We start from the raw sequence: 16,161 nt of genomic DNA on the forward strand, positions 1-16,161 counted from the left end.
AGAAAAAGAACAGGGGTTACACGGGAATCAGGACGCTTATTCCGGATATCACCAAATCAAGATGGCCGTGGAATATCAGGACAAAACAGCTTTTATAACCCCCTTTGGGCCTTTTTGCTATGTGTCCATGCCATTCGGACTCAAGAGTGCAGGGGCGACTTATCAGCGCTGCATCCAAAATTGCCTCCGTGGCCAAATCGGACGCAACGTCCATGCCTATGTTGATGACATTGTGGTTAAAACACACAGGAAGGAAACGCTACTCGAAGATCTCAAGGAAACTTTTGATAATCTACGGGTATATCAGATGAAGCTTAATCCCACCAAGTGTGTCTTTGGTGTTCCTGCAGGGAAATTGTTGGGTTTTCTGGTATCCGAGCGCGGCACTGAAGCTAACGCGGACAAGATCGAGGAGGTTACTTCCCTTGGGAAACCTGCGAATATTAATCAAGTCCAACGGATGGCGGGTCGTATTGCGGCCTTAAGTCGTTTCATAAGCCTTCTAGGAGAAAAAGCTATTCCCCTTTATCAATTGCTTAGGAAATCTGACCATTTTGTTTGGACAGACGAAGCCAATGAAGCTTTCGAAGCCTTAAAACGGCAGCTGGTCAACCCGCCGGTCATGGCCGCCACGATTGAGAAAGAACCCATGCTTTTATATATTGCGGCAATGAAAGTGCATTATATCGACTAGAGGGGGGTGAATAGGAGATTTTTAGAATTTCATCATTGAGGAAATTCCTTTTGAGGAAATTCCTCACTGATGACTAACTTATAGCGGAAACAGTAAAGGATCAAATGTGCAAAGTTTCACAACAGCAGTTTTTCAGAGTGAAGAATGTGAAAACAGATTGCACTGTGAGCAGGCACGCAGCATACAGATGAGGATTAACTAACGTGAATAATTTGGGGTTGAAGAAATTCAGAGACAGTCTTCAACAAATTCTTCAAACAGTCACAGTGAAAGTCATCAACACATAATACAAGGAAAGTAAGGAGTTGAGGAATTAGAACCGTTTCTCAGTGAAGACAGTCGTTGATGACCTAGTTCCAACTGCTGTGACAGTCGTACATCTGGTTTGGAGCGGCTTGGTATTGAAACCAAAGGACACCCAGTCCCGGGATACACAGTCCCTACCGTATTCTCCTTGAGCTAAGGACACACAGTCCTTGCCCAACACTTGTGGTAAGTCTTCGGGGCAGACTTCCAAACCCTCACAAACTTGGTCACCCGACGATCCACAATTGACTGCTGGAAAGCTCTAGACCATGACACCTAACCGTCTGGAGGATGCACAGTCCTCAAAGGTAAAAGGCTTTAGTCCCACACAGGAACAACTTCTTCAGTGATGCTCAATCACTAGGTTTGGTTTGTGGTTTCGATGTATGGTGTATTTCCTCACTGATGAATTACTCTCGAAGGCTCTGAGGAATTGGGTTGCTCTTATGACAAGTGTTAGTTTCTAACGGAGCAGCCAACCAGCTAGTGGTTGTGGGGTGGCTATTTATAGCCTGGGAGCATCCCGACATGATTTGACACTAATGCCCTTAAGTAATATGACCGTTGGAGTGGATAAGACCAGTGACTTGGCGTGGCTATCGAAACGGTCGGAACCCTCAACTGTGAGAGTCCTCATGTCACTCATATTCCTCACTTTGAGGCTTTTGGTAGGATTAGGCTTGGGTTGAGCATCAAATGGAAATTCATTCCATAGTGTAACTTCGACCCCCTTTAACAGTACGATGTTCCTATTACTCGAATGCGAAGAAAGTAAAACAGAAAGTGTAAATCTTCATGCTTCAATTCTTCAGAGTGATTTTCTTCAGGAACCACCGGACTTTTCAATATCAGTATCTTCATGAGGAATATCAATTTCATTGTTGATTCCTCGCGATTCATTTCTTCAGCTTCAGACCAATCTCTTCAACTGAAGACATATATTTTTAGGGGTCGATATTCTTCAAATATCTCAAACTCCTCAATGACTTATAGATACTGTGTACACTCACAAACACATTAGATACTTAACCTATAAGTCTTCAAACCACCAAAATCACTAAGGGGCACTAGATACACTTACAATCTCCCCCTTTTTGGTGGTTGATGACAATTAGGTTAAGTCTTCAACAGGGATCAAAAATATGAAGTGTAAATACTCATTTGAGGAATTTGAAATCAAGATTCAGAGAGACTCCCCCTGAAGATGTGCATATCTTGAGGATTTTGCTTTTTACAGCAAATGCAGATTGATGATTTATATCATGGAGATCTCCCCCTGAGTCTTGTAAATCATGCATACATGTAACATATCATATGAAGAAAATGAAGATGCATGATGACAAATGGTATCTGATGAATTGCAGCATGCGTGCATTAAAACTTGAGGAATAAGCATGCGAAGAAAAACGTTCAAAAGCGTCAGAGTACCATCGGGCTTAAGCTACAACTCATTACATAAAAACTTCAGAAGAGCCAAGAGTTTGTAACTTAAATATAGTTCATAAGCCCCCAAAATATCCTGCTTGAAGACTAACTCTCAAGTTTCTCCCCCTTTGTCATCAAGTGACAAAAAGGGACAAACTGAGGACTAACGCTCATGAAGACTTCACTTCTTGGCGGTTGAGGAAGAGTCGTGATGCTTCTTGGGAGTGGTCTTCTTCCTTGGACCGGTAGCAGTGTCGAGCTGTTTGTCATCAGTTTCAGCAGTGCGGAATGAAGAAAATGAGCTGTCTTCAAGGTCTGGCACTGGAATAGGCCTGAACTTCTTCTTGGGAGGCCACGACCATTCAAAGTCTCGCTCAAAGTCCATTTCTTCAAGCTCAGTCTGAGTCTTCAGATGTGCAAGTGTAGCCCAGGTGCGATCAAAAACCTCATGCAGATAGTGTTGGTTGAGCTTCACACAGTTTTGTGTTTCAGTGAGGGTTTTCACAATGGCACCAAACTGGCGTTTGACCCATTTGTGGTTGCGATCCACCTTCTGGTGAAGACTGAGGAGGAGCTCTCTGGTATTCATCACGCGAGGAGGAACGGGGCTTGTCGGACGAGTCTCAGTATCATCCCATGAGGAATAAGCTTCTGGCTCTCTGAACTGGCCATCAAGGGGCCTAGTGCCTTCTTCAATCACAGATTTTCCTTTTCCTTCAATGGACTCGAAAGTCTTCTTGTTGACCCGGATAGGAGGCATATAACCAACATGGTTTTGGAAATCAGCGTGAAAGTTGATGCCTGTCCTTGTCCTGATGAATCTCATGATCCATGGGGCATATATATTGTGATCGAAAGGACACATAGTATTGTCGGCAAAAGTCCTCAAGAAGAAATCATGGATGTTGATCGGAATACCATGAATGATGTTGAATAGGATATTCTTCATGAGGCCTACAACATCTTCTTCATCATCATGGCCTTTGATCGGCGCGAGCACACTGCAGGGGATTCTATAGACAGACCTGGGTGTGTACTTGAGCTCGTGGACGAGGAAGGTTGTTCTCGGAGATTTTCCTTCAGCCAAAGGTTTCATGAGGACTTCCATCATTCCATTTGGTAGCTCACGCTCACCATAAAGCTTCACAGCCTCATCTGAGGGAATTGGTACGGGCAGTTCTCTGAGGAGTTCAGTAGCAGGAGCCTTGTAGTGAGTGTTTTGTGACATCTAATCAAACACCCAAGTGTTAATGTCTTCAGGGTTGCCAGATATGTGAAGAGTGGCATAGAACTGAAGAATTAGCTCGCTGTTCCAGTCAGATATGTCGGAGCACATTGGGAGCAAACCTGCATCATGGAGTACACTGAGGACGGGCTCCAGGCACGGTATTGCTTCAAGTTCAACATGAGGAATATGCCTGTGCTGGAATATCTTGTTTCGTGCACATAGCACAGAGGCACAATAATTCATCTGAGTCCTAGTCCAAAACTTCAGATGCCTCATTTGAGGCTTGTCATAGGGGTTCTCTCCAATGAAGTACATGCGTTCTTCAAAGAAATTTTCCTTTTGAAACTTTGGATGCTTGGAGAATGGCTGATGCTGAAGTGGCTGAAGATTTTGCTGAGGAATAGGAGGGGAGACAACAATGGCAGTCTATGGGTTGAGCACGACGAATGCATTGTCTTGGTCAGGTGCATTCTCCTCAGCATTTTCCTCAGGGTGAGGAATTTCAGCAGCTGGTACTTCAGGCTGAGGAGATGGTGCTTGCTGGGCGTCAGGCTGAGGAGCTTGCTCTGGCTGTGCTTCAGGCTGAGGAATTTCTTCTTCTTGCTCAGTTGGAGGAGTTGGATCAGCCTGTTCCTCATCTTGAGGATTCTGCTCAGAGTGTTCAATTTCATCAGCTTGAGGATTTTCAGTTGGTTCTTCCTCAGCTGGCTTTGTGGCAGAGGCAGTTTCATCAGCTGGTGCAGCTGATGCTTGAACATTGTCTTTCTTAGGAATGAAAGGCTGAGGACTGTCGTCTATCAGAATTTCCTCGTCAGTGTGGTCCTCAGAGGCGGCATCTTTCATTTCCTCATCTGCCTTTTTTGCTGGATCATCAATGATGACCATTTCATAGGAAGGAGCGACATTCAGGGGCACAGGGTCCAGAGGAGCAGTTTCTTCAAGTGCTTTGAGGCACTTTGCCTCTGTTTCTTCTTCTGCTGAGGAGGCCTTTCTCTTTTTGGCTTCCTTTTCAGCAGCCCTGGTTTTCTTCACGTCTGATGCAGACGGAGTCATCTTCTTCACCTTTGAAGCTTTTGGTGAAGGTGTTCTCTCTACAGATTCTTCAACTGGTATTGAGGAACTAGCTGGAACAGAGTCATCAGCCTGCTTTGATGAAGCAGCTAGGTCAGGGGCAGTCTCATCAGCTAGAGTTTCCATGATGATTTGTTCAATAGCCGGTTCATCAACACGGCGCTCTTGGTGTATTTCCTCACCTTGAGGAGTTTCCTCATCATGAGGAGATTCATCTGTTGGCTCCTCAATCAAGGGCTAAGGAGTTGGTGCTGGGGGTGCGGCCTTCTTATTGTAGTCATCAACAACACTAGTGGTCAGCTTGATGAAATTGCTCTTGAGGCTTTTACGATCTGACAGCTTGGAGTACTTGTCAGTCAATTTCTTTAGCTCTGCCTGTGTTGACACCAGTGCATCAGGAGTCAATTTGAGGAGATTCTGCTTGAGGAATTTCTCCTTTTTGATCTTTCCACTTGGCCTGCCTGGCCTGCTGTTCTTCCCACTTGGCTAGATTGATGAAAGTGGTCACCATGTGGCTGATGCCAGGCGGAAGCTTCAAATCATCAACTGGAGTGTTTGGGTCCTCATACCAGATGTTGATGTAGTCAAGGAGGACCTTGGGGTCCATTGCTAGAGGAATGGCACTGCCTGATGCTTGAGCTACTCTTTCCTGCTTGTTTCTAATGATGGCTTCGAGGGTTTCATCATCAAATTCATCACTTCCCTCTGATGCAGACGGGACGGTGATGATTTTGCTGGGGCTGGGCAGAGTTGCACGTTCAGCAGTTACCAAAGTCTTCGCAGGAGGTGTTGAAGACTTTGTCTCCGAGCTGGTTGCAGCTGGGAGTGAGGAGCTGGAGCTGGCAGTCATAGGCTTCATGACTTGCTTCTGTACTAGTTTCTCTTGAGGCTTTGGAGGTGGAGCTCAGGATTTTGGAGCTGAGGAGATTGGTACTCAGGGCTTTGGCACTGATGGTTTTGGTGTTGAAGGTTTTGGTGCTGAAGGTTTTGGTGCTGCAGGTTTTGTGACTGAAGCCTGAGCAAACTTCTCTTCAGGCTTTGGAGCCCTTGGCTTTGATGGCACAGACTGCATTTGAGGAATTTCTGAGCGAGAGGTTTCTGCGGCAGAGGAAGTAGCAGCAGCTGAGGCAGCAACTGAGGATTCATTGAATTTCCTCACTGCAGCTTCTGCCTGCTTTTTGAGCTTAGCCAGATGCTTTTCCTTCTCATCTGGATAGTCATCAATAGTCATGAGGCTTGAGGGATGTGCTACTTGATGATCCTCAAGTGGGGCCCTTCTGCAAGGGGGCTTCAGAGCGAATTTCTTCGCATATTTGGGAGTCACAAACCTGTATTACTTCCATTCCTTCGCCCATCGGCGTTCTATCTTCTGCAGCCATATTTTTCTCTTGGCCATTGTCTCATTTTCATCAGGCGTGCAATAGTCCAAGTAAATGTCCTCAGGGATATCCACAGCTGTGTTTTTCTCAAGTTTCTTTCCTCCCTTCTGTTTTCTGTCTTCCTCCATTTTCTTCAGTTGAGGATTTTGTTGATGAGATTGAACTCTTGAGGATTCTGATGAGACTTGAAGAGTTTCTTCCAGAAATGCTGCAAATGAGTTAATGTGATGAGAACTGAGAGATTCATCAGCTGACATGTGTGTACCTGTGAACAGAGTATAGTTGCGAGGAATTTGGAGAGGTCATATGCGTTCTCAGATTTGAAGAAAATGAAAAAGTTTGACAGTTTGAGGAATATAACCACTGGTTGAGGAATTTGCCTAAGCATACTGTTCTTGGGTTCCAGAGTTGTACAGATCCGAAAATTCGCACAATTGAGGAATCTCGTGAAAATCTTAGATGCTTAGCATAGTTCATCAATGATGTGGTGATAGGCAGTGTTTGAGGAATCAAGTGCTTATCGTTTCTTGAGGAAAAGAAGATTTCACATAGAAGATGTAAAATTTTAGATCTAACTTGCTGTAAAAATGGGATTTATTTACCCTGGAAGGTGCGCACGAAGAACACAGAAAGGTGTGTGTGGAGAAGCTCTTCGGTCGCATGTCCAATGCACCCTAACCCGGCGACAGAGGACGTCTACGGCGGCGGCGGACGAAGATGGTCCGACTCCGGTGTGGTTCCAGCGACGGAGAAGTGGAGGCAGTGAAGCTCTTCCTCACCGGCGACGAGACTACCAGCGATGGCGCTAGGGTTCGGTGGTGTATGCTGTGGCAGGAGAGCGATGGAGCGAAGAAGAGTATGCCGAGGGGGATAAGGACATATTTATAGCCAAAAGTTACTGTTGGCGCGAGAATTTCGAACCAAACAGCCCGTGCCTCTACGTCTCCGCAGGACACGTATAGCTCCCATACGATGCGGTGGAGATAGTGGAGATCGTGGTTATCCGATCGTGGGAAGTGGGGTTCAGTTACTGTGTCTTAAAGAAACAATTTTTGAAGATTTTAGGATTTTCGTTACAAAATCATCAGCTGACAAGAACGCATATGAAGAATTGAATAGACTGGATGAGTATAGCATAGAGGGAAAGTAGGGTCCGATCACATTCACTTAGCAGAAATATCAACTTGAAGAAATAACAATAAGTGAATGTTGTTGAGGACTTGAAATCACAGTCTATCTAGTCAAGTGAAAGTCATCAAGTGTTTTTGAGGATTTTGTGATAAATCATCACAATGAAGAACAACTGTTTTAAAAAAAACATTTTGAGGGAATAGAACATTTGAAGAAAGTCAACTTGAGGAATTTCACATTGGGCGGTGGCGTGACCCACCATATAAGAATGTTGATTACAGACGCCGCGTACAATTGTCGTAGGGCCCTAAAAATCAATTTCTTCGTTAATTTCTTCACATTCAGAGTGACATTCTTCATTAGTTGAAGAAAATCGAATCATCATGTGTTGCACATCTAAGTCATCAACTTTGCATAAGTGTTAGGATGTGTGCATGTTTTTACAAAACAATTGAAGATTCTAAGATATTTAGCTCACACCGCAACTTGCAAAACCTTTTCTCATCCAAGGGCTTAGTGAAGATATCTGTTAGTTGATCATCAGTCTTCACATGGTCGATGAGGATATTGCCCTTGAGGATATGGTCCCGAAGAAAATGATGACGAATCTGGATGGGCTTGGTCTTCGAGTGCTGTACTGGGTTGTATGCAATCTTGATAGCACTCTCATTGTCACAGTAGAGAGGCACATTCTTCATGTTGATGCCGTAGTCCTTGAGGGTTTGCTTCATCCATAGCAATTGAGCACAGCAAGAACCAGCAGCAATGTACTCAGCTTCGGCAGTGGAGAGTGATACGCATTTTTGCTTCTTTGAGGACCAGCAAACTAGTGATCTTCCGAGGAAATGGCATGTGCCAGAAGTTGATTTGCGATCCACACAGTCACCAGCATAGTCTGAATCAGAATACCCTACCAGATGAAGATTGGAGTCCTTGGGATACCATAATCCTAGTGTTGGTGTGTGAGCTAAGTATCGAAGAATATGTTTCACAGCCTTATGGTGTGATTCCTTCGGTTTTGCTTGAAAACGTGCACACATGCAAACACTAAGCATTATATCTGGCCTAGATGCACATAGATACAATAAAGAGCCAATCATAGAACGATATACCTGCTGATCTAAGTCTTTACCATTTTCATCAGTGCCGAGGTGGCCGTTGGTAGGCATTGGAGTCTTGGCACCTTTGCATTCATGCATGTCGAATTTCCTCAGAACATCCTTGAGGTATTTCTCCTGTGATATGAAGATTCCATTGCTTTGTTGACGAATTTGAAGACCTAAGAAGAATTTCAGCTCCCCCATCATGGACATCTGATATTCTTCACTCATCATGTAGGCAAATTCATCACTGTATCGTTTGTCAGTACAGCCAAATATGATATCATCGACATATATTTGACATACAAATAGCTCATTATCATAGGATTTTTGTAAAGAGTTGGATCGAGTGAACCAGGTTTGAAGCCTTTCTTCATGAGGAATTCCTTCAATGTATCATACCATGCCCGAGGGGCTTGCTTGAGACCATAAAGAGCCTTTTTGAGTCTGAAGAATTTGTCTGGATTCTTTGGATCCTCAAAACGTGGGGGCTGAGCAACATATACTTCTTCCTCAAGCTTACAATTGAGGAATGCACTTTTCACATCCATTTGATATAAGATGATGTTATGATGATTAGCATAAGCAAGTAGTATTCGAATAGCTTCAAGTCTAGCAACAGGTGCAAAAGTTTCATCGAAATCTATTCCTTCAACCTGGGTGTAGCCTTGAGCTACAAGTCGTGCCTTGTTCCTCACCACTTGACCGTCCTCATCTTGCTTGTTTCGGAAAATCCACTTGGTGCCGATGATGTTGTGCTTGCGAGGATCTGGTCGTTTGACGAGCTCCCATACGTCATTCAGCTTGATTTGAAGAAGTTCGTCTTGCATAGCTTGGATCCACTCCGGTTCCAGAAAAGCCTCAGCAACTTTTGAGGGTTCTGTGATGGATACAAAGGAAAAATGCCCACAAAAGATAACTAAGTGTGAAGCTTTTGAGCGAGTGAGAGGACCTGGTGCGTTGATGTCGTTGAGGCTTTTGTCAAGTTCTACTTCGTTTGCAATCCTTGGATGAGCTGGTTGAGGATTTTGTTTGGGCTGAGGAAGTGGTGCTGGTGCAATTTCCTCAGGAGCATCTTCTTGATTTTCATCAGTGATGGGGATCGTTTCTTCACCAATTTCCTGAGTGGGGACAATGTCTTCAGTAGGCTTGAGCTTTATCGCTTCCTCAGGAGACAGTTTATCTGGATCAGAAGGCAATTGCTCTCTTTGCGAGCCATTAGTTTCATCGAACTGCACATCTACAGTCTCAACAACTTTGTTGTGATAGTTGTTGAAGACTCTGTAAGTGTGCGAGTCCTTTCCATAACTGAGCATAAAACCTTCATGTGCCTTAGGTGCAAATTTTGAGCTATTGTGAGGATCTCTAATCCAGCATTTTGCACCGAAGACTTTGAAATAACTTACATTGGGTTTCTTGTCAGTGAGGAGTTCATATGAGGTTTTCTTGAGGAATTGGTGAAGATATACCTTGCTGATGATATGGCATGCAGCGTTGATTGCTTCGGGCCAAAAGCGACGAGGAGTCTGATATTCTTCAAGCATAGTTCTTGCCATTTCAACCAGAGTCCTGTTCTTCCTTTCGACGACACCATTCTGCTGAGGAGTATAAGGAGCAGACAATTCGCTAGTAATACCAAGTTCATCAAGATAATCATCAAGACCAGTGTTTTGAACTCAGTTCCATTATCACTCCTGATATGTTTGATCTTGATGCCAAAGTTCGTCGAGGCCCTTGAAGAAAATCGTTTGAAGATTTCCGGCACTTCAGTTTTATACACTATGATATGCACCCAAGTATATCTGGAATAATCATCAACTATGACGAAGCCATATAATGATGCTGCATTGGTTAGTGTGGCATAGTGAGTAGGTCCAAATAAATCCATATGAAGCAATTCGAATGGACATGTAGTGGTAATAACAGTCTTAGAGGGATGCTTGGATCTGGTCATTTTCCCAGATTCACAAGCATCACAGAGATGATCCTTGAGGAATTTGACCGATTCGATGCCGATGACATGCTTCTTCTTCGCGAGCGTGTGCAAATTCCTCATGCATGCATGACGTACTCTTCGGTGCCACAACCATCCTTCTGAGGTTTTTGCTAGTAAGCAAGTGGCTGGTTGAGGACCTGTAGAGAAATCAACAATGTAAAAATCCCCTCTTCTTACACCTTCGAAGACTTTGGATCTGTCAGATTCCATGATGACTACACATCTATATCTACCAAAGATAACAATCATATCAAGATCACAAAGCATCAAGACTGACATAAGGTTAAAACCAAGGGATTCAACAAGCATCACTTTGTCCATATGCCTATCCTTGGAAATAGCCACTTTGCCAAGTCCCAATGCCTTGCTTTTACCTTTGTCAGCATATGTGATTTTCTTCAGAGGTGATGGAGTTAGTGGCATATTCATCAGTAAGCTTTTATCACCAGTCATGTGATGTGTGCAGCCACTATCAAGAACCCACTCAGTATTCTTGGGTTTGTTATCCTGCAGATGAATTAGTACATCTTACCATCTCATATGCTTCAGATTTGAAGAATATGATACTAATTTCATCAGATCAGTAATTTCATCATAACAGAAATGTAAGGACGTGTGAAATATTTCTATTTCGTCAATCATTAGCTTGCGTCCTATCAAGCATTTCCTCAGGTCTCCAGCAAATTCTTCAGATGATGATTTTCATCTGGAGACCTGACCTGTAGAAGTGATTAGTTCGATTTCTTCACCACCCACATCTGAAGGGGTGGCAAAGCATTCATCCTCCTGTGAGCACCATATGAGAAAGGTGGCATTGAAGCCAATGCACTTCTCTTAACAGTAGGTGGGTTAAAGTACTCATATGAATATGCAGAGAACTGGTTAGAGGATTTATGAACATAATGATTTGAGGAGTAACGCTCATATTCATATTCCTTGTAGTTTCCCTGCACGTTAGACGCATTAGCACGGGTACGAGCATAGTTTTGACCAGTTGAGGATTTTGATCCTCTTGAAGACTTTGGTCCTCCTAAGGAATTTGATCTGGGGTTCAGATTCTTCGGTGGTGGTGTCATGAGGATATTCACCTGAAGATTTTCAAGACAACTTTTGGGAACCCAGATTTTCCTCAAGGAAGGGCCATTCCTGCAGTTAGTTCCAACATATCGAGCAAATACTTCCCCAGATTGATTTTTGAACAGTTTATAGTTGGAGTCAAATGACTCATCTGAGGAATAGGATAATTCACATGGAAAACCAGTTAGATTAGATGGATCAAAAGGAGGCCCTGTAGCAGCAACCCATGAGGTTTTGGGATACTGCTCAGGTTTCCAATAGGATCCATCAGCATTTCATTTCCTCTCAAAGGCAATTCCTTCTTTCCTCGGGTTCCTGTTCAAGATCTGCTTCTTGAGCACATCACAAAGGGTTTGATGTCCTTTGAGACTTTTGTATATGCATGTCACGTACAGTTCCTTCAACCCTGCATTTTCATCAGTAACATTTGTGTTTTCCTCAAGTGAGGAAATAGACACAACTGGTGCAGTTGAAGAATTTGTAGCAATGGTAGCATTTGATGATTCTGGTGAGGAATTAAGAGTTTCGCGTTCAATGCATTTAAGACATGGAGGAATAAATTCAACTTGACCAGCGTTGATCTGTTGAGCTAGTAATGAATCATTTTCCATACGAAGATCATCATGAGACATCCTCAGCTTCTCAAGATCAAGCTTCCTTTGAAGAAATTCATAGGAAAGCTTCTCAATATCAGTGAGGAGTGTATCATAACGATCCTGAAGATTGTCAAATCTAGACTGAAGACTTTTCACATCATCAGTGAGGATTTGGGTAAGGTTCATTTCATCATTCAACAGATCATCACTTTTATCTAGCAGTTTCTGAAGCTTTTCCAGAGCAGTTTGTTGTTTAGTGGCAATGATAGCAAGTTTACTGTAACTGGGTTTCTTATAGTCATTAGGTTCGCAGTCACTTGAATCAGAGGAGGAGGCATTATTTGGTACCTTTGAACCTTTTGCCATGAAGCAATAGGTTGGAGCGAAGTCATCATCATAGTCATCAGTATGGATGGTGCAATCATTTTCTTCAAGATTGAAGATTGACTTACTGAAGAAAGTGGTTGCCTGTGCAAGACTAGCCTGTCCAGATTCTGAGTCTTCATCAGAACCCTCTTCTTCATCACATTCCTCTGATTCTGCCTCGGAGTCCATTTCCTTGCCAATAAGTGCCCGAGCCTTTCTGAAACTAGTCTTCTTGTGTGATGAGGGCTTTGAAGATGAGGATTTTGAAGATTTCTTCTTCTTCTTCGAGTCATCAGAACTGTCATCCTTGTATTTCTTCTTCTTTGATTCCTTTCCCCAACGGGGACAATCAGCAATGTAATGACCTGATTTCTTGCACTTGTGACAGGTTCGTTTCTTGTAGTCCTCAGATGAAGATTCTGATTTCCTCGTGTCTCTTCTTGAAGATTTACCGAACTAGCCACGTCGTGTAAATCTCTGGAATTTCCTCACGAGCATTGCAAGCTCCTGTCCAAATTCTTCAGGGTCACAAATGATGTCATCGCTGTCTTCTTCTACAGATGAGGAAATTGCTCTAGCCTTCAGTGCACGTGGTCTGGAATAGCTTGGTCCATATAGATCTCTCTTTTCTTCTAGCTGGAATTCATGAGTATTTAGCCTTTCAAGTATATCAGCTGGATCAAGCATCTTGTAGTCTGGTCTTTCTTGAACCATTAGAACTAAAGTATCAAATGAAGAATCCAATGATCTCAACAGTTTCTTCAGAACTTCGTGATCGGTGATGTCTCGAGCTCCCAGTGCTTGCAGTTCATTTGATATGTCAGTGAGGCGATCAAACACTTACTCTTCCAAACTGTCCTGGGCTCAGATGGCCACAGATGATGTTCTTCGCTTGAGAATCGAGTTGCTTGAATTTCTTCACATCAGCCGCAGTGACACTGGCAGAGATGATGGGGACGCCATTTTCCACAATATACCAGAGATCATTATCAGTAGCTTGTAGATGCATTTGCATTTTGTTCTTCCAGAAGGGAAAGTTCTTTCCTTCGTAGGTAGGACATGCTGCAGTCGCTTTAAACATGCTTGCAGTCGAAATAACTAAAACTCCAGGTGGTTAAACCAAAATCACATAGAACAAGGGAGTACCTTGCTCTGATACCAATTGAAAGTGCGTTATATCGACTAGAGGGGGGTGAATAGGAGATTTTTAGAATTTCATCACTGAGGAAATTCCTTTTGAGGAAATTCCTCACTAATGACTAACTTACAGCAGAAACAGTAAAGGATCAGATGTTCAAAGTTTCACAACAGTAGTTTTTCAGAGTGAAGAATGTGAAAACAGATGGCACTGTGAGCAGGCACGCAGAATACAGATGAGGGTTAACTAACGTGAAGAATTTGAGGTTGAGGAAATTCAGAGACAGTCTTCAACAAATTCTTCAAACAGTCGCAGTGAAAGTCATCAACACATAATACAAGGAAAGTAAGGAGTTGAGGAATTAGAACCCGTTTCTCAGTGAAGACAGTCGTTGATGACCCAGTTCCAACTGATGTGACAGTCGTACATCTGGTTTGGAGCGGCTTGGTATTGAAACCAAAGGACACCCAGTCCCGGGACACACAGTCCCTACCGTATTCTCCTTGAGCTAAGGACACACAGTCCTCGCCCAACACTCGTGGTAAGTCTTCAGGGCAGACTTCCAAACCCTCACAAACTTGGTCACCCGGCGATCCACAATTGACTGCTGGAAAGCTCTGGACCATGACGCCTAACTGTCTCGAGGATGCACAATCCTCAAAGGTAAAAGGCTTCAGTCCCACACAGGAACAACTTCTTCAGTGATGCTCAATCACTAGGTTTGGTTTGTGGTTTCGGTGTATGGTGTATTTCCTCACTGATGAATTACTCTCGAAGGCTCTGAGGAATTCGGTTTCTCTTATGACAAGTATCAATTTCTAACGGAGCAACCAACCAACTAGTGGTTGTGGGGGTGGCTATTTATAGCCTCGGAGCATCCCGACATGATTTGACACTAATGCCCTTAAGTAATATGACCGTTGGAGTGGATAAGACCAGTGACTTGGCGTGGCTATCGAAACGGTCGGAACCCTCAACTGTGAGAGTCCTCATGTCACTCATATTCCTCACTTTGAGGCTTTTGGTAGGATTAGGCTTGGGTTGAGCATCAAATGGAAATTCATTCCATAGTGTAACTTCGACCCCCTTTAACAGTACGATGTTCCTATTACTCGAATGCGAAGAAAGTAAAACAGAAAGTGTAAATCTTCATGCTTCAATTCTTCAGAGTGATTTTCTTCAGGAACCACCAGACTTCTCAATATCAGTATCTTCATGAGGAATATCAATTTCATCGCAGATTCCTCGCGATTCATTTCTTCAGCTTCAGACCAATCTCTTCAACTGAAGACATATATTTTTAGGGGTCGATATTCTTCAAATATCTCAAACTCCTCAATGACTTATAGATCCCGTGTACACTCACAAACACATTAGATACTGAACCTATAAGTCTTCAAACCACCAAAATCACTAAGGGGCACTAGATGCACTTACAGGCAAACTCCAAAGCGGTGAGTGTGGCAGTGGTCGTCGAAAGGAAGGAGGAAGGGAAGGAATATCCTGTGCAGCACCCAGTGTATTTTATCAGCGAGGTGCTAACTCTTTCCAAGCAGCGATACCCACACTGGCAGAAATTAGTTTATGGGGTCTTTATGGCAAGTCGGAAGCTCAAACATTATTTCCAAGAGCATCCCATCACGGTGGTTAGCTCCGCTCCCCTCGGGGACATCATCCAGAATCGGGAGGGGACAGGGCGAATCGCCAAGTGGGCGATCGAACTTGGGCCGCACCACGTGCGATACACCCCTCGCACGGCTATCAAGTCTCAGGCCTTGGTTGATTTCGTCAATGATTGGACCAAGTTACAGATCCCGGAGGACAGGCCTGACCTTACATACTGGACTATTTATTTTGACGGATCTAGACAGTTGGAAGGCTCGGGGGTTGGCGTGGTGCTGATATCGCCTCAAGGAGAGAAATTCTGCTATGTCCTATGACTCATGTTTCCATGTACCAACAATGCCGCGGAATACGAAGCTTTGCTTCATGGCTTGCGACTCTCCAAAGAGATGAACCTTACGCGGGTCAGATGTTTTGGCGATTCTGATTTGGTGGCTCAGCAAGTTTCAGGTACTTGGGATTCTCGGGACCCCTTGATGGCGGCTTACAGGAGGGTTGTGTCCGATGTGGCGGGTCATTTCCATGGCTATGAGGTCGATCACATCGACCGATGCCTTAACGAAGCAGTTGATGCCCTTTCACGTCTCGGTTCCCAGCGTAAGCCGGTTCCCCCCAATGTTTTTCTGGATACTCTTCATAATCCTACCGTAAGGTTGCCCTCGGAGGAAGAGTTGGCAATACCAAATCCTGAGTCCCAGATCGTGGTGGCTCTCCATGTTACGCCGGATTGGGTTCTTCCGTATCTGGCCTATCTCGCCCGAGGTGAGTTACCTACGGATGAAGTGTTGGCTCGCCAAATCGTTCGGCGAAGCAAATCCATGGTGATCATCAATGGCGAATTATATAAACGAAGCACTTCAGGGTTTTCCAAAGATGTGTTTCCTCCAAAGAAGGGTGCATAATTCTAAATGACACTCATTCCAGAGATTGTGGGCATCACGCCAGGTCACGCTCCTTGGCTTCAAAAGCGATCCGCCATGGTTTCTTCTGGTTGACGGCCCATGCAGATGCAGAGGAGATAGTTCACCGAT

Source organism: Hordeum vulgare, chromosome 6H (assembly GCF_904849725.1).
Source record: "Hordeum vulgare subsp. vulgare chromosome 6H, MorexV3_pseudomolecules_assembly, whole genome shotgun sequence".
Lineage (NCBI taxonomy): Eukaryota > Viridiplantae > Streptophyta > Magnoliopsida > Poales > Poaceae > Hordeum > Hordeum vulgare.